A 27218-nucleotide genomic window follows, 5' to 3' on the forward strand; every position below is an offset into this window, starting at 1 on the left:
ATGGAACCAGTAAGAGAAGCTGGAGACCAGCAGACACCACCCTGTGCATTCCATGTTACAGTGGATGCAAGAATCATTATCAGCCAGTCTTTGGAAGAAAGTATAATGGTGAGGATCCCTTTATTTGGATATTCTGATGACCTCAAATTATAAGCTAATACATTCTCATCTTTAAAACCCAGTCCATTTCATATCTGCTTTGAGCAGCCTAAGAAACTAAAACACCATCCATCAATTCATCTTATTTTTGCTAAATTTCAAAGTAAATTGCAACATCAGAACATCAGTACAGTTCTCCCTTCATATATCAGCACGCCTGTCATTAACAAGAATTCACTGTTTGTAATAATTTTCTTTTAATGTAAAATATACATAAAATGAAAGGCATAAATTTTATAGGTACAATCACTGAGGTTTGATAAAGTCATTCAACTATGTAAAAAAAAATTCTTGCATCTCATAAAATATTACATTAAACCAGGAAATCCCCTTATACCCTTCCCAGTTTATCTCCATTCCTAACATCCCAAGAGGAAATCAACATAGTTTTGCCTCTTATAGACCTTCATATAAATGAACTATACTATGTACACTCTTGACTTTCTTATTTTAATCAATGTAATGCTTTTAGGTTCATGAATATTATGTGTAGCAGATAATTATTCTAACTTACCACTGATTAGCATAAGTTTGACCACTTTATCTTGAACTTTCAATAGAATGCATATTGTTCCTTTGTATGTATACCACAACTTTTAAATCAAATCATCTTTTATTGTTCTCCTTATTATCTTTAAAAAATAGATCATGCAAAATGTTACATTAAAAAACATGAGGCTCCCATATACCACAATCCCCACAAACCCCACTCCTCCCACATCAACAACTTATTTCATTATGTGGTACATTCATTTCATTTGATGAATACATTTTGGAATCCTGCTACACAGTATGGATTATAGTTTACATTGTAGTTTACACTCTTTCTCAGTCAATTCAGTGGGTTATGGCAGGGTATATAATGTTCTGCATCTATCCCTGCAATATCATTCAGGACAAATTGCAGTCCCAAAAATTCCCCCATATCACGTCTCTTTTTCCCTCTCCCTGCCTTCAGCAAATCCCGTGGCCACCATTTCCAAATCAGTGATATAATTTCTTCCATTGCAAGAGTCACAATAATTCTGTAGTAGAATACCAGTAAATCCACTCTAATACATATTTTATTCCTCTATCCTGAGGACCCTGGGATGGTGAAGCCCAGTATACCTCTATATTGAGAGGGGGTTTAGATCCTACATGGCAGATGGGTGGGGTGCTCCTGCTTTCAGTTATAGGCTTTCTCGGTTCCTTTGTGTGGTGGTTGACCATACTCACCCTCCTTGTAGGATGATCTGGATAAGTCCACTGAAATGGAGAGCAGGTGTTGCAACTCTGCTGAGGATCAGGGCCCAGCTGGAACATGGAGATTACAGAGATTCAAGTCTTCTGGGCATATAACTCCAGCACTAACCACAGGTTAAGTAATGGTGACAGAAGAGGCATGTGTAGAAAAATCACATCTGAGTCCAACACCATCACACTTGGGAGCACAAATTCCAAAGTCAGGCCCACTGGCAAGTCACTGAATATCAGAGCCATCTGCCATGACTATAGGACCTGGGTGTCTCCATAGCCCTTAGGAGCACCACTATCTGGGGTTGTATCTACTTTGGCTGTTTCTAAAATCCTGCTGAGATGTGCATAAGCGTGACCACTCTGATGAAATCCTGACACATTTTGAAGTCTCTTAGTCAAATAAACTCATTTGTCTTTCTCATTTCTCCCTTTTATTCAAGACCTTTTTTTAGTTGCATCACCAGTTGGTGCTTGGTAGTAATCCTTCTTTGCCAGGGAAGCTCATTCCTGGGACTCATGCTCCACGTTGTGGGTGGGGGTGGGGGGGTATGTAATGCATTAACATGCTGAGTTTGGTTAGAGAGTGGCCACAATTGAGCAACATGGGCGTTCTCAGGAGGTAACACTTAGGAACCCTGTAGTTCTAGGCCTAGCTGAAATTTCAAGCACACAGGCTCATTAGCAGAGTCATCAGTATCAAGGACACATCACTGGACCATCCTTCTTTACTGGTCTATGCCCTTGCACCTGGAGGACTGTTTCTGTACCATTGGGGAGTGTGACACAGCTCCCCAGGATGGGAACTCAGCACTCCCTCTGTTGTGTGGAACTGTACCATGTGAATACACAATGAATATCTGAACCTTTCTGTATACCCTATATGCATGCCCTGGAGAACTCACTCCCACCCATGCAACCCTCATCAATGACACCTCATGCCAATGATCTTCCCCTATCATAGATGAACCCCTCTCTGATCCAAAACTTCTTCAAAACTGAACCTTAAAATATTTCCAAATTAAATTAATAGGAAAATGAAGTAGTAATGATAGGTTTAAAGATTAGAAATAAAATACATAATAATTTAGAAAAAATAAAACAAAGGAAAAATAAATTGGGGTGTGGGCGGTTTCGGGCCTACAGGAGGACCGGCAAGGCTGGCCGATCTCCGGATGGGGCTGCCCCGCGGGCGAAGGAGGAGGAGCGGGCACGAAGCCTCAAGGCCCCTTCTCGCCGCTCAGGTTTGGTGGGGACGCGGGACGGGATGAAGAACGCCACAGAGACGAGGACTATGCGCAGGTCTGTTTATTGAGGAAGTGCTTGCAAATATAAGTCTGGGGGAGCAGAGGCGGGTCTGGCCTGGGGCGAGTGTGGATTGGTGGGAATGGACTTTATGCCCTAATATGGCTGGGAGATGTCGCTATCCAGGCCAGTGGGCGGAGACGGGGCAGAGGGGGGGCCGGCAAGGGGCGGGCCAGGGGCTGGCAGGCTGTGACTGCCAGGTGCGCCTGCGCCCTGCCGGGAGGGGTGTGGCAAGCGGTGATAATGTCTGCACTTGCATGTTGTGGGAGGGGGGAAGAGGCGCGGGGGTTCCTCTATGGCGGCGGCCTCTCGCGGAGGCCCCTGGAGGGGGGGGGGGGTTGAGAGAGAGGCGCAGGCAGCGGCCGGATCGTGGCGGGGGAGCGAGGGGAGGGCGGGAAAGCGCCCGCTTTCCCCTCTCGACAGAGGGCCGTACGCCCGTGCCTGCAGCCCGGGCTGGCTCACGCCGGCGCCTGGCGTGTGCCGAGCCCTGCCACTGCCGTGAGCCACACCTCGGCCTGACGTCTCTCCTCATTGGGGTATTAAATAAATGAAAAATAGCATAAACTTTTTTTGACATTTTGCCTTTCATCACTGTCATATGTGTTGCCCTGTGTGTATAGTGGAAAGGCAATCTCTGCCATTTTTCCCTCAGTGTCATATTTTTTATTTCAATTACGTCTTCAAAATAGTTTTAGGTCGCATTAAAGTCACATATAGAATATAGTGGACTCCCATATACCCAACATCCTCTGGCTTTCTCCACATCCCCAGCAATGATCTTTTTACATGTGGATGTCATATTTGCCACAACTGAGGTACAAATGTTGAGACATAGCTAATAACCATGTTTCCATTCTGGTTTACATTATGGTTTATATTTTAGACTATAGAATTTTATAATTTTTTGTGAAATTTAACATGACCTATATCCATCAATGCATGATCATACAGAACAGTTCCATTGCCTTCCAAAAACCCCTCTTCCATCATATCTATTCCTCTCTACCCCTCCCCTTTGGGCCCACAATTACAACCAAGATTCAGCGCTTGAAGGACAAGATTCCTAGATACTTGTAACCATGCTAAGGGCTTGACACTCTCTGTCCTCCCACATTGGAAGTCACCCACACTCACCAGAGACACCCAACCCTTAGTGTGAGAACATCAGGCCTCCCCAGCATGGGGTATAACACCTTCCCATTCATTATATGGATCTCCACCCACTGATATAACATACTATACACTCACACACTCCTGAGAAGCATGCCCCAGGTGCAGCCTGTGCCAGATGCCCCCTTTCAAAAACCTTAAATCAGTAACCCTTACTAATTATATTTTCTACATACATTTTCCCCAAAATTATAATTTCAGACATATACCTGACAATCTCCCATGTTCACCTGCTCCCCCCAGTCTAATTCCCATTCCCTGGACAATCAGACCCATCCTCCCATTCCTAGGCACCCTCAAGATGGGAAAGCTCAACCCAATAGAATCCCTGTGCCCCAATCTTATCCCTTAACTGCACAACAAATTATCTCCACTTTTTCATAGATTTTGCCTATGTGGGCATTGGTTCACAACCTTCCTCTCACCCCGTATTTCCTTTAAGACTATCTTCCAATAGCTAGCTCTTTGAGACAGCTTGATTTACTTAATTCATATCAGAGGTAATACAGTATTTGTCCTTCAACTCCTGACTTGATTCAACCAACATAAATTTCTCTAGATTCATACATGTTATCCCATGTGTTAGTACTGCATTACTTCTTACGGCTAAGTAATATTCCATTGTATGCATATACCACATTTTGTTTATCCATTCATCTGTTGATGGGCATTTGGGTTGATTCCAACTTTTGGCAATAGTGAATAATGCCACTATGAACACTGATGTCCATATATCAGTCCGTGCCCTTGTGTTCAGTTCTTCTGGGTATATAATCAGCAGCAGAATTGCTGGGTCATATGGCCAATCAACAGCTAGTTTTTTGAAGGACTGCCAAATTGTCCTCCAGAATGACTGCATCCTTCTACATTTCCACCAGCATGGATGAGTGTTCCCATTCCTTCACATCCTCTCCAATGCTTGAATTCCACCATTTTTTAAAACCACCTGTCCAGTTAGTTCAGGATAGTATCTCATTGTAGTTTTGATTTGTATTTCTCTAATAGCTAGTGATATAGAAAATCCTTTCATGTGCTTTTTAGCCATTTGTATTTGCTCTTTAGAGAAACACCTGTTCAACTCTCTTCCCCATTTTCTAAAGGGGTTGCTTGTCTTTTTATTTTTGAGATATAAGTTTTCTTTATATATGCTGGATATTAGGCTCTTATCAGATATATGTTTATCAAATATTTTCTCCCATTGTGTAGGCTGTCTTTTCACTTTCTTGATAAACTCCTTTTAGGTGCAAAAGGATAATTTTGAGGAGGTCCCAATTATCTTTTTTTTATTTTGCTGCTCGTGCTTTGAGTGTGAAGTTCATGAATTCATTTCTTATTACAAGGTCCTGTAGATCCTTTCCTATATTTTCTCCCAAGGTCTTTATTGTCTTGGCTCTTATACGTAGATCTTTGATCCAACTTGAATAGATTTTTGTAAAAGATATGATATGGTATTCCACTCCCATTCTTTTGCATATGGATATCAAGTTGTTGAAGAGGCCATGCTCTCCCTGTTGAATTTGCTTCATGGCTTTGTTGAATATTAGATGACTGCATATGTGACTATTCAAGTCAGAACTCTGAATTCATTCACATTGATCAGTATGTCTATCCTTATGCCAATACCATGCCATTTTGACAAATATAGCTTTGCAGTATATGTTAATGTCAGGTTGTGTGATTACTCAAATTTCCTTTTTCTTTTTCAAAATATCTTTGGTTATTTGAGGCCTATTTCCCTTCCAAATAAATTTCATAGTTAGTTTTTCCAATTCATTTTAAAAAATGCTGTGTTGATTTTTATTGGGATTGCATTAAATCTGTAGATCACTTTGGGTAAGATAGACATCTTAATGATATTTAGTCTTCCTATCCATGAATAGGGAATATTCTTCCATTTATTTAAGTCTTCTTTGATTGCCTTTAGCAATGTTGTGTAGTTTTCTGTGTATGTCTCTTACATCTGTAGTTAGATTTATTCCTAGGTATTTGATTTTTAAATTTCCTATAGTAAATGGTATTTTTTTCTTGATTTCCTCCTCTGTTCATTATTGGTCTAAAGAAGTGCTACTGATTTTTGCACATTGATCTTATTAACTGGAAATTTACCGAACCCATTTATAAATTCTAGAAACTTTGTTGTCTATTTCTCAGGGCTTTTTATGTATAGTATCATGTAATCTGCAAATAGAGAAAATTTGACTTCTTCCTTTCCAATTTGGATGCCTTTTATATCTGTTTCTTGCTTCAGTGCTTGAATAAGTATTTCTAACACAATATTAAATAGGAAGGGTGATAGTGGACATCTTTGTCTTGTTCCTGATCCTAGAGGGCAAGATTTTAGTATTTCACCATTGTGTATGATGTTAACTGTAGATTTTTCATATATATCCTTCATCATGTTCAGAATGTTTCCTTCTATTCCAGTCTTTGACAATTTTTTTAGTCAGGAAAAGGTGCTGCATTTTTCCAAAGGCTTGTTTTGTTTTGTTTTGTTTTTTCCTTCTATAGATATGACCTGGTGATTTTTTCCCTTTGATTTGTTTATGTGGCATATCACATTGTTTGATCTTCCTATGTTAAACCATCCTTGCATACCAGGGATGTCACCCACTTGGTCATGGTGTATAATTTGTTTGTTGTGTGTTGAATATGATTAGCAAGTATTTTGTTGAGTAATTTAGTGTCTAGGTTCATAACAGAGTTTGGTCTATAATTTTCCTCCTTTGTGGTGGCTTGTTTGGCTTTGGCATTAGGGTAATGTTGACATCATAGAATAAGTTAGGCAATGTTCCTTTAATTTCATTTTTTTTGGAAGATTTTAATCAAGGTTGGTGTTAGTTCTCTTTGGAATGTTTAGTAGAATTCACCTGTTAATTCAGCTGGCCTAGGCCTCTTCTCATTTGGGAGGTTTTTAATGACTGAATCTATCTTTTTATTTGTGATTAATTTGTTGAGATCATCAATTTCTTCTTTCTTCAATGTAGTCTGCTTATATGTTTCTAGGGATTTGTATATTTCCTCTACATTGTCCTTTTATTGGCATCTAGTTTTTCAACATATCCTCTAATGACAATTTTTATTTCTGTGGAGTCAGTGGTGATATCCCCTTTCTCATTTCTTATTTTGTGTATTTGCATCTTCTCTCTTTTTTGCTTTGTTAGTCTAACTATGGGTTTGTCTATTTTATTGATAATCTCATAGAACCAACTCTGTTTTATTTTTTCTCATGCTTTTTAATTTTCTGTTTCATTTACTTCTACTCTGATCTTTGTTCTTTCTTTCTTTCTTCTTCCTTTAGCATTTATTTGTTGTTGTTTTACTAATTCCACAAATGTCCAGTTAATTCTTTGATTTGGCTCTTTCTTCTTTTTTTTAATGCATGAATTTATGGCTATGAATTTCCCTCTCAGTATAGCTTTTGCTATATCCCATAAGTTTTCCTATGTTATGTTGTCATTTTTGTTATTTTGAAGGTAGTTACTGATTTCTTTTGAGATTTCCTCCTTGATATACTGTTTGTCTAAGAGTGTGTTACATACAATCCATATCTTTCAGCCTAATCTGGTTTTCTGTCCCTTGCAGGTCTCCAGTTTCATTCCATTTTGATCATATAAATTATTTTGTATGATTTCAGTCTTTCTGAATTCATTGAGTCTTTCTCTGTTGCCTAGCATGTGGTCTCTCTGATAGAATTATCCAGGTGTGCTTAAATAGAAAGAAGTTCAACCTACTAAATTTGGGTGTAGTGTTCTGTACATGTCTGTTAGTTCTAGGTACTCTAATATATTATTCAAAGTCTTTGTTTCTTTATTGATTCTGTTGAGATGTTCTGTCTAAGGTGATAATGGTGTATTAAAGTCCCCCACTATAATTGTAGAGGCATCTATTCTTCCACTTAATTTTTCCAGTGCTTGCCTCATATATTTTGAGGCATGCTGATTAGGTGCATAAATGTTTATGCTTGTTCTTTCTTCTTGAAATATTACCTCTATGCCTGAAATATTATGTCTATTTTGTGTCTCACAATAGTTTGCATTTAAAATATATTTTGTCTCCTGCCCTTTTGTTTGCTACTGTTTGCTTGTAGATTGTTTTCTAGCCATTTAGGTTCAACCTCCTTGAATCTCTGATTCTAAGGTGGGTTTCTTGTATATACCATATAGATGGGCCATATACCCTTATCCATTCTGCCCTTCTGTGTCTCTTGACTGGTGAGTTTAATCCATTAACATTCAGTGTTATTACGCTCAAGGAATTACTTACATTAGCCATATTTTCCTTGGCTTTGTGCATGTCATATGTTGTTTTTATTTCACTTTTTGTCTTATTAGCTGTTCTTACACTGTGCTCTATCTCTGCCTCTCCTGTTTTTGTTTTTGTTTTTCTCTTTTCAATCTTCAGAACTCCCTTTAGTATTTCTGGAAGGACTGGTTTCTTATTGACATTCTCTCTTAGTTTCTGTTTATCTGTGAATATTTTGAACTCTTCATCAATTGTGAATGCAAGCTTTTTTCGATAGAGTATTCTTGGGTGGAATTTCTTCTTTATTTTATTACTTTGACTATGTCATAGCACTTCCTTCTTGCCTCCATGGTTTCAGATGAGAAATCAGCATATAATCTTATTAAGCTTCCTTGTATGTGATGGTTCTCTTTTTTCTTGCTGCATTCAGAATTTTCTCTTTGTCTTGAGCTTTGAATAATTTGACACGTATTTGCCTTGGAGTAGTCCTGTTTGGATTTATACTGTTTGATGTGTGCTGTGATACCTGGACATGTACATCTATCTGCCTCAAATGGTTTGGGAAATTTTCAGCCATTATTTCCTCCAATACCCAGTCTGTCCCATTTCACTTCTCTTCTCCTTCTGGGATGCCTATAATGCATATGCTTGTGCATTTTGCATTGTTATTCAGACCCCTAAGACACTGCAGGATTTTTTCTATCTTTTTATCAATCAATTCTACTATCTGTTTGATTTTAGATGTACTGTCATTCACATCACTAATTCTTTCCTTTGCCTGTTCAAATCTGCTGTTATTTGCTATTTGCTGAGAGTGTATTTTTGATTTCTTGGATTGTGCCATTAATCATCATATCTGTTATCTTTTTGTGTATGTTTACAATTTCTTCAGTATGTTATACTAGTATCTTCTCAATATCCTTAATCTCTTCCTTCACAACTTTATGTTTATACATGATCTGTTTGGACAGCTCTGATTAGATTTTTGAAGTTTTGCTTCTCTTCCTTGTTTTTAGTTTGTTCATAGGACTGGGCCATGTCTTCCTGATTATTGGTATGATTTGAATTTTGTTGTTGTCTGGTCTTCATTCTATCTTGATGGGTTTGTTTAGTTGATTAACTTCTCCATCTAGTCTGTTTTATTTACTTGTTCTTCTTGTGTGTGTGTTAAGTTTTCTCTTTGACACATTTTTCTTCTCATTCTATATTGTTGTTGTCTAAATTCCCTTGAAGGAAACAGGAGGGCTAGGGAAGAAAAAGACATAAGGAAAGAAAAGTATTATACTAATATTGATAGTAAATGTTAGCAGAACAACCATATAAGAACTAGGAATATGAATATTAAACTCATGTAAGCAGTGTAGAGTTATAGGAATCAAAAAGTGGAGTACGTACAATGAAAGGGAAACTCAATATGGAGAAGAACATAGTATGAATTAAAAGTCCAGTGTGAGGGAAAGAAAAAGGAAAGTGCAAAAGCAGAAAATTAATAAGAGACAAAACAGAACAGAAATATTAGAAATAAAAAGCAAGAAAAATTTGGGTCTAAAAAGAGGTGTAATATAAGAGCAGCAACAGTATTCAGAAGATAGAAAGATCTAGGAAGGAAAAGAGAAAGATAGCATTTGTAGACAATATCAGTACATAGAGAAAAGAGGGAATTGAGGAAGAGGAAACACATTAAGCAAGAAACAAGCCAGCAGCACCTAATTTAAAACAAAAATGAAAAGAGGGATAAAGTTTAAGGAAAAACAAGGAAAAAAGAACAATGGACAAACCCACAAGAGTCAACCAAACATCAAATAAAAACTGACATCCCTCTCTAAGACCCTTTGGACCTTGTCAGGTGGCTGGTGTTAATCAATTATCCTGTGTCAGTCTCCCTGCAGTTTTTGAAGTAAGTTTAAATGAGTAAACCAAGTTAAATTATATAACAAAAGTAACCTTTTTTTTTTAGGAAAAATAAGAGACCCAAGAGAAACTAATTCAAGGATAATGCCTATGTTTCCCTGTCCTCAAGTGTCAGCTGAATGTTTAATATCCCAGTGAGCCAGTACTTTAAGAGGAGCCAGGAACTGAACCACAGAGATTGCACATTCAAAGCTAAAATTCCTACAGTGAGCTAAATTTTCTTTCTGGGTTTGTTTGCTCTTCAAAAAGAGTTCCTTTCCCCAGGACAGGATTGCCTCTTTGCAAATGGATAAACTGCTGATTAGGAAGCTGTCCTTCTCTCCCTCCACACCCTTTTTTTCCTAACTGCTCTCTCTCCCAGGGTAGCAGGAAGACAGTGTGAGAGATCCCTTTTGAAATTCAAATAGGACCCCGGTGAATTAAATTACCAAGGGAAATAAGGAATCTCAGTATCTTTGAGAAAGAGTACCCACACTTTGCTGGGAACCCTAAATAAGCTATGGGAGATTGTTACTCACTTCCTACTGTCCCCCTCCCTTGGGTGTGTTGCACAGAACTAGTTAATTTCCTGGCTCCACCTTCTCCCAGACCAATTTTCCCTATCCACATAGGTTAGGTAAATCAGGCTGCCTCAGTAGATTTGCTTCTCTCCTCTTCCTGGTTTCTCCTCAAGCCAGCTAGTATGCTCCTCAGAGCTCAAAAAAGAGGATCTGGACAAGTGAACCCACACTCCAGGGACACCTTTCCACTCTTCAATGGAACCCTCCCACTCTCAGAGTTTGTCTCCTCCAGCTGTGTTACCAGCTAGGTTTGGATTGTGAACACTGAGGCTTCCTGCTCTCTCCAAATCAGTGTCCTGTTTCCTCTTGCTTTGTGTCTTCTCAAAACAGCTCACTCAGGCAGGATTTTGCCCTCACTCAGTCCTTTTTTTTTTTTTTTTGTAGGGGAGATGCTCTGAGTGCATTTAATCTGATGCCATCTTGCCCTTCCCTTTTCCTTAGCTTCTTAAGAAGAAATATTAGGTCACTGATTTTAGATCTACTTTCTTTTATTATATAACCATTTAAAGTCATAGAGTTTGCTCTAAGCATTGCTTTAGCTGCTTCCCATAAATAGGTATATGTTGTATTCTCATTATAATTAATTTTGAAATATTTTCTAATTTTCCTTTTGGTTTCTTCTTTGACCCATTAATTTAGATGTGTTTTTTGTTGTTGTTTGCTTTTCCCTGTCTTTTAAAAAAATATATGGTTAGAGAAATTGTCTTTTACTGAACAGTCTTGCATAAAATACAGGATTTCCATGTCACACCCATTTATTAACATTATGAGCAACTTATATTGGTGTGAAATATTTCTTACAATTTATGAATGCACTGTTTTATATTTGCAATATTGACTAGAGTCAATGGTTTAACTTGGGGTTCCATGTTTGTTTAGTGCTGTGCCGTGAATTTTGTTTTAAAATTTTTATTCTCTTACCCTATTTACAGCCTAATATTTTCCATTTTAACAATATTCAGATACACATTTCAGTGCTGTTAATTACATTCACAATATTGTGAAACCATCACCACCATTAATTACCAAAATATTTCCATTACTCCCAATATGAACTCTGTACATTTTAAACCTTAACTCCCCATTCTAATTCTCCACCATAAAACCTTCTAAACTATATTCTAAAATCTGACATTATTAATGTGGACTATGGGTGGGAGGCTCTTTGTCTCTTCAGAGATAACGTAAGCTGTCTCTCCTGACTTGTGGGTGTGGGACAGTAAGAAGCTGCAGTCTTGCCCTTGGTGACCATGACAATGACTTCAGTCCCAGGAGGCAATTTAGCCATGCAAACTCTATTATACATACCAGTCAGTCCAGGGAAACGCTGATGGTAGTGATGCTGAAACTTAAGGGAACTTGGACTTGGCCTCGAATGGGAAATAAAATATAGCCTGTGCATAAATTCAAAATCCTCTAATTCTGTGTCTAAGTGTGCCTAGTCCCTAGAGATCCAGTTAAGTGGTATGGGCTTTGAATGTTTAGAAAGGATGTAAGACTAATTGTGTACTCAAGGTTGCATCCTGACTGAATGTGGGCAAAATGCTAATTCATGCTCACCTGAAGTGTGGGCAATATGTTAATTCAAAACCTATCTGGTATTCAGGCAAAGACTTAACTAACAAAGAATGTAGTTTTCTTTGATAAAAGCACCATTTGACTCTCCACCCTGTATAAAAGGAACTTGAAAATCTTGTTAGAGGCTTGGGTTTGAAACAGAAAACTCTCGAGTCTGGCCAGCTGTCAGTAAATCATTTTTCCTTCTCAGGATCATTCCTGAATCCTGGCCTTTCTATACACAAATAATTGAACCTCTCTCAACTTCAACAACACTATAAGTTTGCTTAGTCTAATTATTTCATACCAGGGTTATCATGCAATACATTTTCTTTTGTATCTGGCTTATTTCACTCAGCATGATATCTTCAGATTAATCCATATTTTTGCATGTATCAGAACTTCATTTCTTTTAACAGCTATGTAATATTTCATAGTGCAATTTGTTCTCAATTCATTGGTTGCTCGATGCTTGGATTGATCCCATCTTTGGGCAATGGGGAATAACACCACTGTGAACATCAGTGTGAAAATAACCCCTCAAGTCACTATCAATTATTTTGTGTATATACATAAAAGTGGGGTGATGGGTCATGTGGTAGTCCTATACTTAACTTTCTGAGGATCCATCAAACTGCATTTTATAGCAACTGCACGATGTTATATTGGCATGAGCAATGAATGTTACTTTTTCTCTGCATACTCTCCAACATTTATAACTGTCAATATGTTCAATAGCCACCATTCTAAATGGTGACAAATGGTATCTATTTGTGGTCTGTATTTGTATTTCTCTAAGGGCTAATGATTGGGAACATCTTTCATGTAATTTGTGGCCATTTGTTTATCTTCTTTGGAAAGCTATTGATTCAAGTCTTTGGCCCATTTTTAAAATGGTTTGATTGTCTGTTTTATTGTTAAGATGAATGATATATTTAAATATTGTGGATATTAAAACTTTATTGGGGAATTGAGGTAACAAGGCCAAAGTGGTAGGTGGATAATTTTTAGCTCTCACTAAAACATCTGAGAGGGAGTTGAGAGCTGCATTTCTTACCTGATTTAGGGTACAGCAAACCAGGACACTGCTTCACAACTCCAAGGAGATTTGGGGACAGAGAGGAAGAGGCTAAAGCAGCAAGTTTTGAGTTAATGATCCTCTAAGCTGCTTGGAAGTGCTCCCTTCCCCCACCAATAGATAGGGAGTGAGTGTAAAACTCCTGGCAAAATGTATCTGACTGACAGTAGAACAGACTTCTCCCTCCCTGCCAGCTCCTTTAAATATATATACAGAGTGGGAACGTATTCTGGGTCATTCTTTTTGTTTTTTCCAAATTCTAATCAATTTATTCATTTTTTAAAAGATATTACATTCAAAAAATATGAGGTCCCCATTCACCCCCACCACCCCCACCCCACCACTCTCCCCACAGTAACACTCTCCCCCATCATCATGACACATCCATTGTGCCTTGCGCCTGGTGAGTACATCTCAAGGGATCGCTGCACCCCATGTCCCGTGTTCCACACCATAGTCAACATTCTCCCACGTTCCATCAAGTGGGCCATGGGAGGACATACAACGTCCGGCAATTGTCCCTGGAGCAGCAACCAGGACAACTCCAAGTCCCGAGAATGCCTACACATCTCATCTCTTCCTCCCATTCTCCACACCCAGGAGCCACCATGGCCACTTTTTCCACACCAATCCCACATTTTCTCGATTATTAACCACAATAGTTTATGAATAGGATATCATTAAGTCCACTCTGATCCTTACTGTATTCCTCCTTCCTGTGGACCTTGTCTTGGTTGTGTCCATTCCACATCTATGTCAAGAGAGAGTTTAGATTCCACATGGATATTGCATGCAATCTTCCTGCTTTCAGTTGTAGGCACTCTAGGCTCCATGGTGTGTTGGTTGACATTCTTCAACTCCATGTTAGCTGAGTGGGGTAAGTCCAATAAATCAGAGTGTAGGAGCTGAAGTCTGTTGAGGCTCAGGGCCTGGCTATCATATTGTCAGTCCAGAGATTCAAATCCCCTAGATATATCTTAAACCCCAGCACCAACTACAATTCCAGTAAAGTAGCATGAAAGTCTTGTGAAAAGAGATCCCATCTGAGTCCAGCTCCATCACGCAGAAACACCAGCTCCAAAGAAGGGCCAACTGGCATGGCAGTGAACCCCATCTGCCATGACCATAGAACCTGTGGGTCTCTTTAGCCCTCAAAAGGACCAATATCTGGGCTTGTATCTACTTTATCTGTCTCTGAGTCTCTGCTCAGGTGTGCATAAGGGCAATCCTTCTGACAACCTCCAGACTCTTTTAGAGACTCATAGCCATATGAAATCATTTGTCCTTTCCATTTCCCCCTTACTTTAGGTCAAACAAGTTTTTCAACTCTTGTTATTATATGTAGACAGGGATATTCTGCTGGTCTGCGTTGAACCTATAATTCAAGGTCATTTTCTAGTTACATCATCAGCTGGTACTTGGTAGTGATCCCTCGGTGCCAGGGAGGCTCATGCCCAGGTGTCATGTCCCATGTTGGGAGGAAGGCATTGCATTTACATGCTGAGTTTGGCTTTGAGACTGGCCACATTTGAGTAACACGGAAGCTGTCAAGAGAGAACTCTTAGGCACAGTGCTGTTCTAGCTAGGTCTTGTTCTTATTTCAGGTGTATAAGCTCACAAGCATAGTCATTAGAATCAGGGGTTCACTGTTGGACCCTCATTCCTTCCTGGTCCTTACTGGGTCATTCTTGAGGGTACTGGAAGGTGAAGGAAGCTGTAGAAAAATCTTGAGGTTCTCACGCCTGTGGCTTGAAGTGGTACATATACCCTATGCTCAGGACAGAGGGCTTAGGTGCGGCCACCTGCTCCCTCCTCCAAACAGTGCAATGGCAACTTCCTTGAGAGAAGGGGGGATCTGGATATTTATTTGCAGAGTTTTAGCCAGTCAAGGGTCTCTTGTGTGTTCAGAAGGGACCCAGATGCAACAGGGATAAGGGATGGGTATCTCCCCATGCAGGTGGTAATGCCCAGCAACCTAGGTAAGAGAGGAATTACATCTGAGAGGAGACAGGGTTAACAGACTAAAGAGCAGGACTGTAGGGAATCTAAACTGCCAGAGGGAAGAGGGACTGATAGCCTTCCAAAAACTTTTCTAATCTAAGGACACAGATTATCCCAGTGGAAGAATTCCTGCCTAGCATATACAAGGGACCTGGTTCATTTCCTGGCTCCTCTCTGAGAAGGGATGCAGGGTTATCAAACATCCAGCAGAAACTTTAAAACAGGGAACCTATTGACATTCTTTTTTATTAGCTTCTATTGGTTCTCTAATTTTTTTTTTTAAAGTTCCTTTTATTTTCCTTATTTTGCTCACTAAAACCTGGCTTAAATCCTGCAGAGGACAGGCCGCAGTGTGCTTGATTAGTGAATACCAGGAGCCTGAGAAGATCCCTAGGGGTCTAAAAAAGTAAGCTATTTTGTAATGTTTATCTTTATTTTTTATCCTTTGTGTGTCTTCTTCTTCTTTTTTTTTAATGAGTAGCTACTGTCTTGTTTTCTTGTTGTTGTATTTCCCCTTCCTATGTTTCTCTGTTTGTTAGTTTTTCCTTTGTTTACCAATTTTCTCTGCCTACACCATATCTTTTCTCTTCATCTTTATATTTTCTGTTTTCTGTTGTTGCTCTTTCCTTAGGTCTCCAATTTTTTCTTGTTCTCATTTATCTCTCTCTCCTACTTTCTCTTATTTCTTTTTTTATGTATTTTTAGTTTCTTTCTCTCTTTTACTGTTTCTTTTCCCCTCTTTTCATCATTCTGTTCTTTAAATTCATTCTGTTTTTCTCTAGTCTGTTTCTTGTTTCATTGTTTCTATTCCAATTTTCCAATCATATTCTTCTGTACTTCTTACTTGAGTTAATTACTTAATTTCTGATGCCTTGTATGGTTCCTTTTACTATCATCACTACTACTCTTCATTTTCTTTCCCTATCTCATCTTCTTACTATTATTAATACTATTATTCACCTATTACTGTTATTACTACTAATATTCATTTTCTCTTCCTCTCTCTTCCTATTTCTCTGGTCCTATCTTTTTTTTTAAAGGGAACATAGACAAAAGCAAGGAAATAAATTAAGAGGAATGAAGTCTCAAAGCAAAACCTTACCACATACAAAAACATCAAAATAGAAGCATGGAGTGGGGAGAGAAGCTAATCAATTGAATAAGCTTATCAAGATAAACAGATGCTTGGGCACCAGTGAAAAATTACAAGCCATACTAAGAAACATATAGACATAGCCCAGTCCAATGAACAAACTAAAAATGGAGAAGTATAACATGGAACAACTAATCAAAGCTGTCCAAATAAAGAACATGTATCTACTTAATGAAGTGAAGGAAGAAATTAAGGATATTAAGAAGAACACAGGAAAACATACTGAAGAAATAGTAAGCACACATGAAAATGTAATAGGTAATGGATATGATGGTGACAATTGGCACAATCCAAGAAATAAAAAATACACTGGAAGCACATAACAGGAGATTTGAACAGGCAGAGGAAAGAATTACATTGATTAAAGAAGAAATTGATGAACTCAACCAGCCAATCAAAAGTAACAAGTTTGAATGAGTCATCAAAACTCCTCCCAACTAAGAAGTGTCCAGGACCAAGTGACTTCACAGGTGAATTCTATCAAACATTCTCAAAGGAACTAACACCAATTTTGCTTAAAATCTTCAAAAAAATAAGTGGACAGAACATTGTCCAAATCATTCTATTAATATAATGCTAACATCACCTTAATACCAGAGCGAAATAAAAATGCCACAAGAAAGGAAAACTACAGATCAATCTCTCTGATGAACCTAGATGCTAAAATCCTCAACAAAACACTTGCCAACCTTATTAAAAAACATATCAAATGAATTATACACCATGACCAAGGGGATTTCATCCCTGGAATGCAAGGACAGTTCAACATAAGAAAATCAATCAATGCACTATATCACTTTAACAGATCGAAAGAAATAAATCATAGGATAATTTCTATTGAAGGATAAAAGGCATTTAACAAAATACAGGACCTTTTCCTTATTTAAAAAAACACTACAAAAATTAGAGTAAAAGGAAACTTCTTCAATATGAGAAATTGTACATTTTAATATGAATAACCCAGAGCTAAAATCACATTCAATGGTGAAATTGTAAAATCTTACCCTCTAGAAATAGGAACAAGAAAATTATGAACACTATCACTGCTGTTATTTAACATTGTGTTAAAATTACTTGCTCAAACACTTAGCAAGGCATCTAAACTGGAAAGGAAGAATCAAAATTTTCATTATTTGCAGATACATATTCCTATACATAGAAAACCCTGAGAAATGTACAACAAAGACTCCACAGCTGATAAATGAGTTTAATAAAGTGGTAGGATAAAAGATCAATTTGCAAGAATCAGTAGCTTTTTGTACACCAATAATGAGGGATGTGAGGAGAAAATTAAGAAAAAAGTTCCATTTATAATATCAAACAAAAGAATCAAATACCTAGGAATAAACTTAACTAAAGATGTGAAAGAAAAAAAAAAGATGTGAAAGACTTGTATGAAGAAAACTGCACAACATTATTAAATGAAATCAAAGAAGACATAAATAAATGGAAGAATAATCCCTGTTTATGGATTGTAACTTTAAACAATATTAAGGTGTTTGTCCTACTCAAATTGATTTACGGGTTTAATGCAATCCCAATAAAAATTACCACAGCATTTTTTTTTACCAGATTGGAAAAGCTAACCATGGTATTTATATGGAAGGGCAAAGGGTCTCGAATAGTCAAAGACATATTGCAAAAAAAAAAAAATTAAATTGGAGGAATTGCATTACCTGACATTAAAACATATCACAAAGGTACAGTGCTCAAAATTCGGGACGTGGAGTTGTCCTGGGTGGTGCTTCATGGTCAATTATGGGACATTGTAGATCCCCCCAGGGCCCACTGGATGGAACGTGGGAGAGTGTGGGCTATGATGTGGACCATTGACTATGGGGTGCAGTGATGCTCAGAGATGTACTTACCAGGTGCAATGGATGTGTCATGATGATGGGAGAGAGTGTTGCTGTTGAGGGAGTGGGGGGTGGGGGCGGTGGGGTTGAATGGGACCTCTAATTTTTTGAATGTAATATTTTAAAAAAAATTGCTTGATGTTGGCACAAGGACAGATATACTAACCAATGGATCCAAAATGAGAGTTCTGATATAGATCCTCACATATACAATCAACGGATATTTGACAAGACTACAAAGCCCACTCAACTAAAAAAATGGCTTCTTCAACAAATGCTGCTTGGAGAACTGATTATCCTTATCTAAAAGAATGAGAGATGATCACCCTCTCACAGTTTATATAAAAACTAACTCAAGATGGAGCAAAAATCTAAATATAAGAGCAAGGACAATAAAGTTCCTAGAAGATAATATAGGGAAGCAACTAAGATGTTGTAGTAGGAAATGGTTTCCTAAACTTTATAACCAAAATATGAGTAAAGAAAGAAAAAAAACAGATAAATGGGGTCACATCAAAATTAAAACTTTTGCACTTCAAAGGATTTTGTCAAATAAGTGAAAAGACAGCCTACTCAATGGGAGAATATATTTAGTAACCAACTATTTGATAGGGGCCTAATATAGAGGCATATGTAAGAAATCCTACATCACAAAAGTAAAAGGACAAACAATCCATTTTAAAAATGGGCAAGAGATTTGAAAAGACACTTCTTCAAAGAAGAAATAGAAATGGGTAAAAATCATATGAAAAGATGATCGACTTCACAAGCTGTTAAAGAAATGCAAATCAATACTCCAATAAGATATAATCTTACACCTATTAGAATGGTGGCTATTAAAAACACACACACAGGGCTCCAAGTGTTGGAGAGGATGTAGAGGAAAGAGAATGCTTATCCACTGCTAGTGGGAATGCAGAATGTTGTAGCCATTGTGGGGGACAGTTTGGAAGTTCCTTAGGAAGCTAACTATAGCACTCCCATATGATCCAGCAATCCCACTGCTGGATATATATCCAGAAGAATTGAAAGCAGGAACATAATCAGATAATATGCACACCAATATTCATAGCAGCATTATTTACAATGGCCAAAAGTTGAAAGGAAACCAAACGTCCATAAAAAATGAATGGATAAGCAAAATGTGTTATATACATATAATGGAATATTACTGAGCTGTAAGAAAGAATTCCATGTTAACATACAGGATAAAATGGATGGCTTCTATGGAGTGTCTAAGTGTTCATCTTGTCACAGTGTGTTATATCAGTGGGCAGAGACCTACACAATAAACAAGAAAATATTCAAATCCCATCCTGGGTTGTCCTGCTATGTTCTAAATTAGATGGACAAGTAAACTGACCATTGTGTCAAGCCCTCAATATTATTGCAAGTAATTGAATCTTATTTTTCAAAAATTGAAACAGAATGACTACAATGGGTGCCAAGGGGAGGAAATATGGAAGAATAGAATAGATGGACTGTCGGGCAAATTTAGGGCATTAAAATTGTTTCTTGAAATAATGGATATAGGCCACTTCAAATTTTGTCAAAACCTATAAAAATGTATGATCCAAAATATAAACCATAATGTAAACCATTAACCATGGTTAGTAACAGTGCTTAAATATTTGTACATCAATTGTAACAAATGTATCATCTGCATGTAAAATATTGTTAAAGAGGGCGAGGGGAAAATGGGGAGGGTGTTGGGTATATCGGAATCACCTGTTTTCTCTATGTGACTTTTCTGTGTCTTAAAGCTCCTTTGAAGATAAAAAAAATATATAAGACACTGCAGAAATATATGGAGGAAAATGTTATTGTATATTCAAGACAACATATTTTACAGTGATGAAAAATAGTGTCTTAATTTTATTTCTTATTATTACAAATTGCTTTAACTTTTTTGTAATTCATTGTTTATTTTAAAAATTACTTCATTTTCTTATTTTATTCTGTTATTTTGTTGGTTTCATTTTGGGGGAGGTTTTGGATCACAGAAGGGTCACAGCACTGGCAAGGGAGGATCATTGGTGAAGAGGGAATGCCTGGGAAGGACTTCACCTAGGGCGTGCCTCTAAGACATATACAAATATGTTCAAGTGTTCATGGGACATTGTCTCTGCAGGTGGAGATCTACACAATAACTGAAGGAATATTGAGATACCAGCCTGCAGAGTTCCTCTACATTCTCTAATAGGACAGCAAGAATCTCACAAGTGCAAAGGCAATGTCTAGTGAAGGAAGACAGACCATTGTGCCAGGCCCCTGTTATTAATGATTGTACTTAACCTTTTCTTGTGAACTTGAATCTTTGCCTAGTATTATATACTGACTAAGAGTTACCTCCTGAAAGCCTCCTTGTCACCCAAATGTGGCTTCTTTCTAAGTCAAAACTCAGCATATAAACACATTAACTTCCCCCCAGTGTGGGACATGACTCCTGCAGATGAGCTTCCTGGCACTGAAGTGCTATTACATTGCACCAACTAGCAATGCATCTAGAAAAGACCTTGACCAAAAGGAAGAATGATAAATACAAATGAGTTTTGATGGCTAAGAGATTTCAAATAGAGTTGGGAGGTCATTCCAGAGGTTACACTCATGCAAGTCTCAGCAGGATCTCATTGAGTGCCACAGTAAACAGTGCCTCAAATAACGGGGGTGCTGAGATTTCTAGGGATATCCATTAATTATAAGCAGGGAAGACAACTCAGGAATTTGACACAATGTCAGTGGGCCTTACTTTGGGATTTATGTTTCCCAGGAAGAGAGTTAGGCTCATTTGTAGGTTCTCTACACATGGCTCATCTACACTTTTCACTTGAAACAATAATTAGCACAATACTTCATAAATATATATCCCATAGACTTAAATATTTAGTCCGTGCATGTGCAAGTTGAACCCTGAATTTTAACAGAGTTGAAATACGTACTCTCCAATTCATTAGACTCACCTAGGAGAACTGACAGGAGATGATGATGGAAACCAACCATCCCAAGGATCAAAGAGTCTGTGAAACTTCAAGCAAGATAGCGCCATCCATTTATCTCATGGGCTCTAACCCCCTCTCAATTAGAGATGGAGTGGGCATCAACACCCCAGAATCCTCAGGATCGGGGGCTGAACAATGGACTAGAGTAGACTTACTGGTATTCTACTGCAGACATTATAGCCATGGAAGAATTCTTATCATTGATGTGAAGGCAGTGGACAATAGAATTTGAGTGATGGGAGAAGTAAGAATAGGTGTAATGTGGGGACATTTTTGGGCATTGCATTTGTCCTATATGACTTTTCAGTGATGGATACAAGCCATTGTATACTTTGTTGTAACTTGCAAAATTGTGTTGGACAAAGTGTAAAGTATAATATAAACTGTAGTCCATGGTTAGTAGCAATGCTTCAATCTGGATTCATCAATTGTTACAAATATACCACACTAATGAAGGATGTTGTTAATGTGGAAAACTGTAGAGGGGAAGTGGCACATATGGAAATCCCTTATTATTTATATAACATTTATGTAATATAAAGCTTCCTAAAAATAAAACAAAAAAATGTAATTACAAAAAAGAAAAGAAAGCCCTGTCCAGAACCAGGGACTTTCAGTTGAACATGGTAAACTTTTCCTCCCTCTATACTCTGCATATGCATCAGAAAAATGTACTGGTAAAAACTGGTTTGCCACCACCATCCCTCCCTGATAATCTTACCTCTTCACCACAGTACTTTCTAAGCAAGGCTAGAGCATCACAGTGAAATCTCTGAAGTTTTGACCACTATTATCTTTACTTCTCCCAGTGGAAGGCAATTAAGGACAGAATCTATGTACTTAAAGGGGCTGTGAGAATGGGTAAAGCACAGAGGCAGATATTTGTGTGGCCCAAGGACATTTCCTACTGGTCTGGGTTAGGTGATCCAGAGGCAAAGGGCACAGGCTGATTATTTAGGGGCTGAACCTCCCCACTCTTGAACAAATAAATTGCCATATTGCCATATTGACTATCTTTTACTGGACAGTTCCTCTTCCCCACTCTGAAGGTCAGGGACTGATCTTTTCTGCAGGGTCTGCACCATAGATGCAGAGTTGAAATATCACGTAGGACACCTGCTCCCTCCCCAGGCCTCTTTTTTTCTATATATGACCTTTTTGGTACATCTTCATCTCCAGTTAGTTTATAAGTCAAAGGATTAAGAAACACTCTCGGTCAATTATTGTTCAATGTGTAGAGCCTGTTGTATCAATTAAATCATGTGTAACACACCCACTACAATAAACACACAATGCATCAATGAAAGTAAAATGTAATCCTAACAAAACAATAAAGTTGTATTAAACAGAAAAAAAAATGTTTTGTCTTGGTTTTATTCCCTGAAATGTCTATTTCTAGATTTTGTAAACAGTTGATGAGAAGTCATATTTTCTCAAGAATCACCCCTCCTGTCAATATGGTCTGCCAAAGGGAATGCAGTGTGCTGAGTTTTCCCTGTCTTTCTGATCCTGTGTCTTGTCCTGTGCTTTTGTTCGTTAGGTGTTTTGAAGTTCCCCTGTTTTCAAGAGTTTGAATGCTTACTCTACTTTCCCAGAGAAAGATTTCTTTCTCCTGAGTGTATAAAGCTGCAAAACCTTTGCCCCAATTTGTTTACCTCTATAAATGCTTACATTCTTTTCATTCTCTCAAGCTACTCTTGCCTGAAGTATACATTATGGGAGGGGGATTCTTGTCAGAAAAAAGTTTTCCATATTAGACTTTCCCAGACCAAATAAGTACAGGGTGCAGACTGCCTCCAAAATGCGCTGGGGAGGGAATGAGGAATGATGTCAAGAGCTTCTTTCATTGCTACCACTGTTGAGCTTTCTTGACAGATCCAGCAAGTACAGTCCTTCAACTAACTGTCCCCTGCAGCTCTGATGAAACAGATATGTTCAGATCTCCACCACTGCCTTTGGGGCTAGTTGGAAAAAGGTCATCTTCAGAGTGAGGCCTGCAGTAATGTGAAGTTGCTAAGCAAAAGCTATGATGAACCATTATCAACCCTGATCTTGGAAAAAGATTTTTATGCCCCTTCCTGTCTCACCAGTGAACTAACCAGGGGCCAGAATCAATGGCAGCCTGCCACAAGAGTGGGGGATGGGGACCAGTAATTGCCATGCAGAGAGTACAATTTAATGGACTTTTTGTAATTTACAGCCTTTTCCTCCTCCTCTCTATTGATGTTGTACAGTGTTCTACTAAAAGTTGGAATTTCATAAAAAGAAGCTTCAGACAGTACCTTCTATTTAAACAGTTGTTCTGGTTCCAAGGAGTGAATTCTGGAGCTTCTTACTCTGTCATCTTCCCATAATACTCTTCCAGAAATATTTTGTTTAAACGATAATTATCTGGTGTTTTTCTAAATTTCTCTAGGAATAAGTGTAGCAGTTTGATATGGTTATGAATTCCAAAACTAGATATTGGATTATGATTGTAATCCGGTCTGTACCTGGGCATGATTAAGTTATGATTACGGCTTTGACTGGGCCATTTCATTAGGGTGTTGAGTCCCCACCCCTTGGTGTGTAGCATCTCTCAGATAAAAGTCATGGCAAAGGAGAGAGTTGAGGGTTTCTGATGTTGGATTTTGATGTTGGAGTTTTATGCTGAAGCTTTAAGCTGGAGCCTTGAGAAGTAAGCTCACAGAGGAAAGAGAAGCAAACCCTGGGAAGAGAGGAACCCTGAGACCAAAGAAAAGCAAGACCCAGGAAGCCTGGACACTGGCAGACATCAGCAACCATCTTTCTTCAACATGTGAAAACAGACTTTGGTGAAGGAAGTAACTTATGCTTTTTGGCCTCATATCTGTAAGCTCCTACCCCAAATAAATACCCTTTATAGAAACCAACCGATTTCTGGTATTTTACAACAACACTCCTTTGGCTGACTAATACGATAAGTAACAAAAAATATTATTGATTTCTAATTTAATTTAATTTTTGCAATAGAACATACTTAGTATTAAATAATATTTCAATCCTCTTAAATGTACTGAGACTTGTTTTATGGCCCATAATATAGTACATCTTGGTGAACAAGTCATGTTTACTTGGAAAGAATGATGTTTTGCAGTTTCAGGGTATAGTATTCAGTAAGTATCAAAGATGTCAAGTTAATCAATAGTGTTGTTCAGATTATCAGTGTTTTAAAGCATTTATAAAAGTGTGACTATTATTTGCAGAGACATAATAGTTAAAATTTCCAACTATGATTATGAGATTTTCTATTTTTCCCTTTAATTTAGTCAATTTTTGCTCAGCATTTTGATTTTCTCTAATGATAAAAGAGTTGTCTTTCGAAGTCAATTAATTTTTTTATCTGATAATTCATGATACCCGTAACTTTTATAAGAACCATACTTTTGCTGAAGTCAGTATGGGCAGTATTTGGTTGCTCAGTTTGCCACAGGGTTGCCAATGCAAAATGCAAGATATCTATTTGCTTTCATAAAGGGGAATTATTTGGAGGTAAAAGCTTACATTTCCAAGACCATGAAATGTCCAAATAAAAGCATGAGAGGGTCTTGCCAGGTCGTGAAACAAGATGGCTGTTGATCACTGCCAAAGATTCTGCCTTCCCATAGAGAATGTACCATCTCCTGGAGCTCAATTGTGAGCAAGTAGCCTTAAGACTTGTCTCTTTCTGGGTCTCCTCTTTCATTCTTTCCAGGATTCCATGCCTTTCTGCAACTGTAGGCACAGTTGATATCCTCTTACACATGGCAAGATTAAAAAATGGCAGCTTTCTTTTTCTCCATATCTCCATTTCTATCAGACACAGCAAGAATGCAGAGACTTATCCTGATTCATATCTGGGAGATGTACTTCAATCAAAAGTAATCTAATCAAGGGATTGTAGGGATATGATGTAAAACTAGCAGGCAGAACTCAATTTTCACAAAAACAACAGAGAAAGTGCCAAAATCTTTCCAAGGGTCCTGCATTGGTGGTCAGTAGACCAGGACAGTGCTACACAACGCCCCGCGGGCCGCTGCCTGGCGGGGAAGGTGGCCAGAGAGCGCAAGGCGCCGTGCCTCCAGCGTTCAGGTCGCTGGCCCCTGGCGCTGATGGGAATGGACTGCGGACGTCGCTGGGACAGCGCTTCCCCGCTTCTCGGCAGGGGCACCTGGCCCCGCCCCTCCGCGCGTCAATTCTTGCTCCTCCGCCGCCTCCTTGGACTCAGTTTGATAACGCGCCTCACTTCATCCCAGTCCCGGGTGAACAGCGTTGGTTTTATGTCTTTATTTGAAAGCGTGTGCCTATCGAGGCATGCTTGATACACATCATAAACTCTGCACATTTATTCTCAAAAATCCACCTGAGAATAATGACAGTGGTACAGGAAAGAAAGAAAAGGAGAAGACAAATAGGAAGGGCAAAGACAAGGAAAATGGCTCCGTATTCAGCAGTATGATACACCACCACCACTACCACTAAATGAAATCAGTCCTCCACATGCTGTGGAAGAGGAAGAAGATGATGATTGGGGGGAAGATACAACTGAGGAAGCTCAAAGGTGCAGAATGGATGAAATCAGTTACCATGCAAAAATTTTGACTCTGATGATTTGGAAAGGATGGTTGAAGAACGGGTCAACATTCTGTTTGATTTTGTTAAGAAAAAGGAAGAAGAGGGCATTATTGACTCATATGACAAATAAATTGTTGCTAAAGCAGAACGAATGGATGTAAAAGCCACAGGCCCTCTGGTTTTGACTGAAGTTATTTTTAATGAGAAGATAAGGGAGCAAATTAAGAAATACAGGCACCATTTCCTAAAATTTTGTCATAACAACAAAAAGGTTCAGCGGTACATTCTTCATGGTTTGAAGTGTGTGGTAGCCATGCATCAAGCTCAGCTCATCTCCAAGATTCCACACATTCTGAAGGAGATGTATGATGCAGGCCTTTTGGAAGAAGAGGTCATCATCAACTGGTTAGAAAAGGCCTCTAAGAAGTATGTCTCAAAAGAAATTGCCAAAGAGATTTGTGTCAAAGCAGAACCATTTATAAAATGGTTGAAGGAAGCAGAGGAGGAATCTTCTGGAGGTGAAGGGAAGATGAAGTTGAGAACGTTGAGGTGGTGTATTCAAAGACTGTCAGTGTACTTAAAGGTGAAACTGTGAAGTTGGACAAGGATGATGACATTGATATTGAAGCCATTTAAAGTGATGGAAGCAACCTATTTTAACAGTGTAATACTGCAAATATTCTGCATTATCAGCCAGAAGTGCAGCATGTATGTGCAAAAGTTAAGATGAATTAACATCATGCTACACTTTATACTAAAAATATTTTACTGTGAGTGATCTGTAATTTAGCCCAATGAGACATCTAGGGAGTCCATACACATCAGTGGGCAAATATAGTTTGCTTATTCAGAACATGTTTCTTTTTGAAAAACTATGGTGGACTCATGGATCACATTTATACAGTTATAAAAAATTAAAGATTTGGTCATTCTTCAGAAAAAAAAAAAAAGGAAAAAACAGGATGGTGAGGGTCAGAGAAATGAAGAACCCAAAACAACAAACATGAGTTACCATACCCCATGATGCCTGAGAAGGGATCCTGTCCCAGGCACCATGGTATTAAACTGGGGAAAAATCCCTGGCCCACAGCAGCAGACTGAAAGGGAACAGATATCTTATTGTCTGTCATCTGTTTCAAGGGAAGAGGGAGTGTAGTTATGGGACTTTTCTACAGGGAATTTGGCCAGCAGCTCCTGCTTCGAATCTCTGTTCTCAAATATGAGACTGAAACACCTAGGTGGAAAGGAGCGCTGATGAACACCTTCTGCTGGCCAGTATGGAAATGGCATAGACAAAGACTGTTTTTTGTTCTCTCTATTTCCTGAACCCTTGGAAAACTGTTGTGCCCCATTAGTGAATCTCTGGCCTGATTTTGATAACCTATGCAGGGCAATTTTAAAGACTTAGAACAAGATGAA

General features: G+C 38.4%; 1 pseudogene; it reads left to right on the top strand.

Moving 5' to 3' along the window:
• Positions 1-26487, top strand: LOC101443319 (eukaryotic translation initiation factor 5-like; annotated as a pseudogene).
• The last annotated feature ends 731 nt before the right edge of the window (positions 26488-27218 follow it).

This window comes from Dasypus novemcinctus, chromosome X (genome assembly GCF_030445035.2).
Source record: "Dasypus novemcinctus isolate mDasNov1 chromosome X, mDasNov1.1.hap2, whole genome shotgun sequence".
NCBI lineage: Eukaryota > Metazoa > Chordata > Mammalia > Cingulata > Dasypodidae > Dasypus > Dasypus novemcinctus.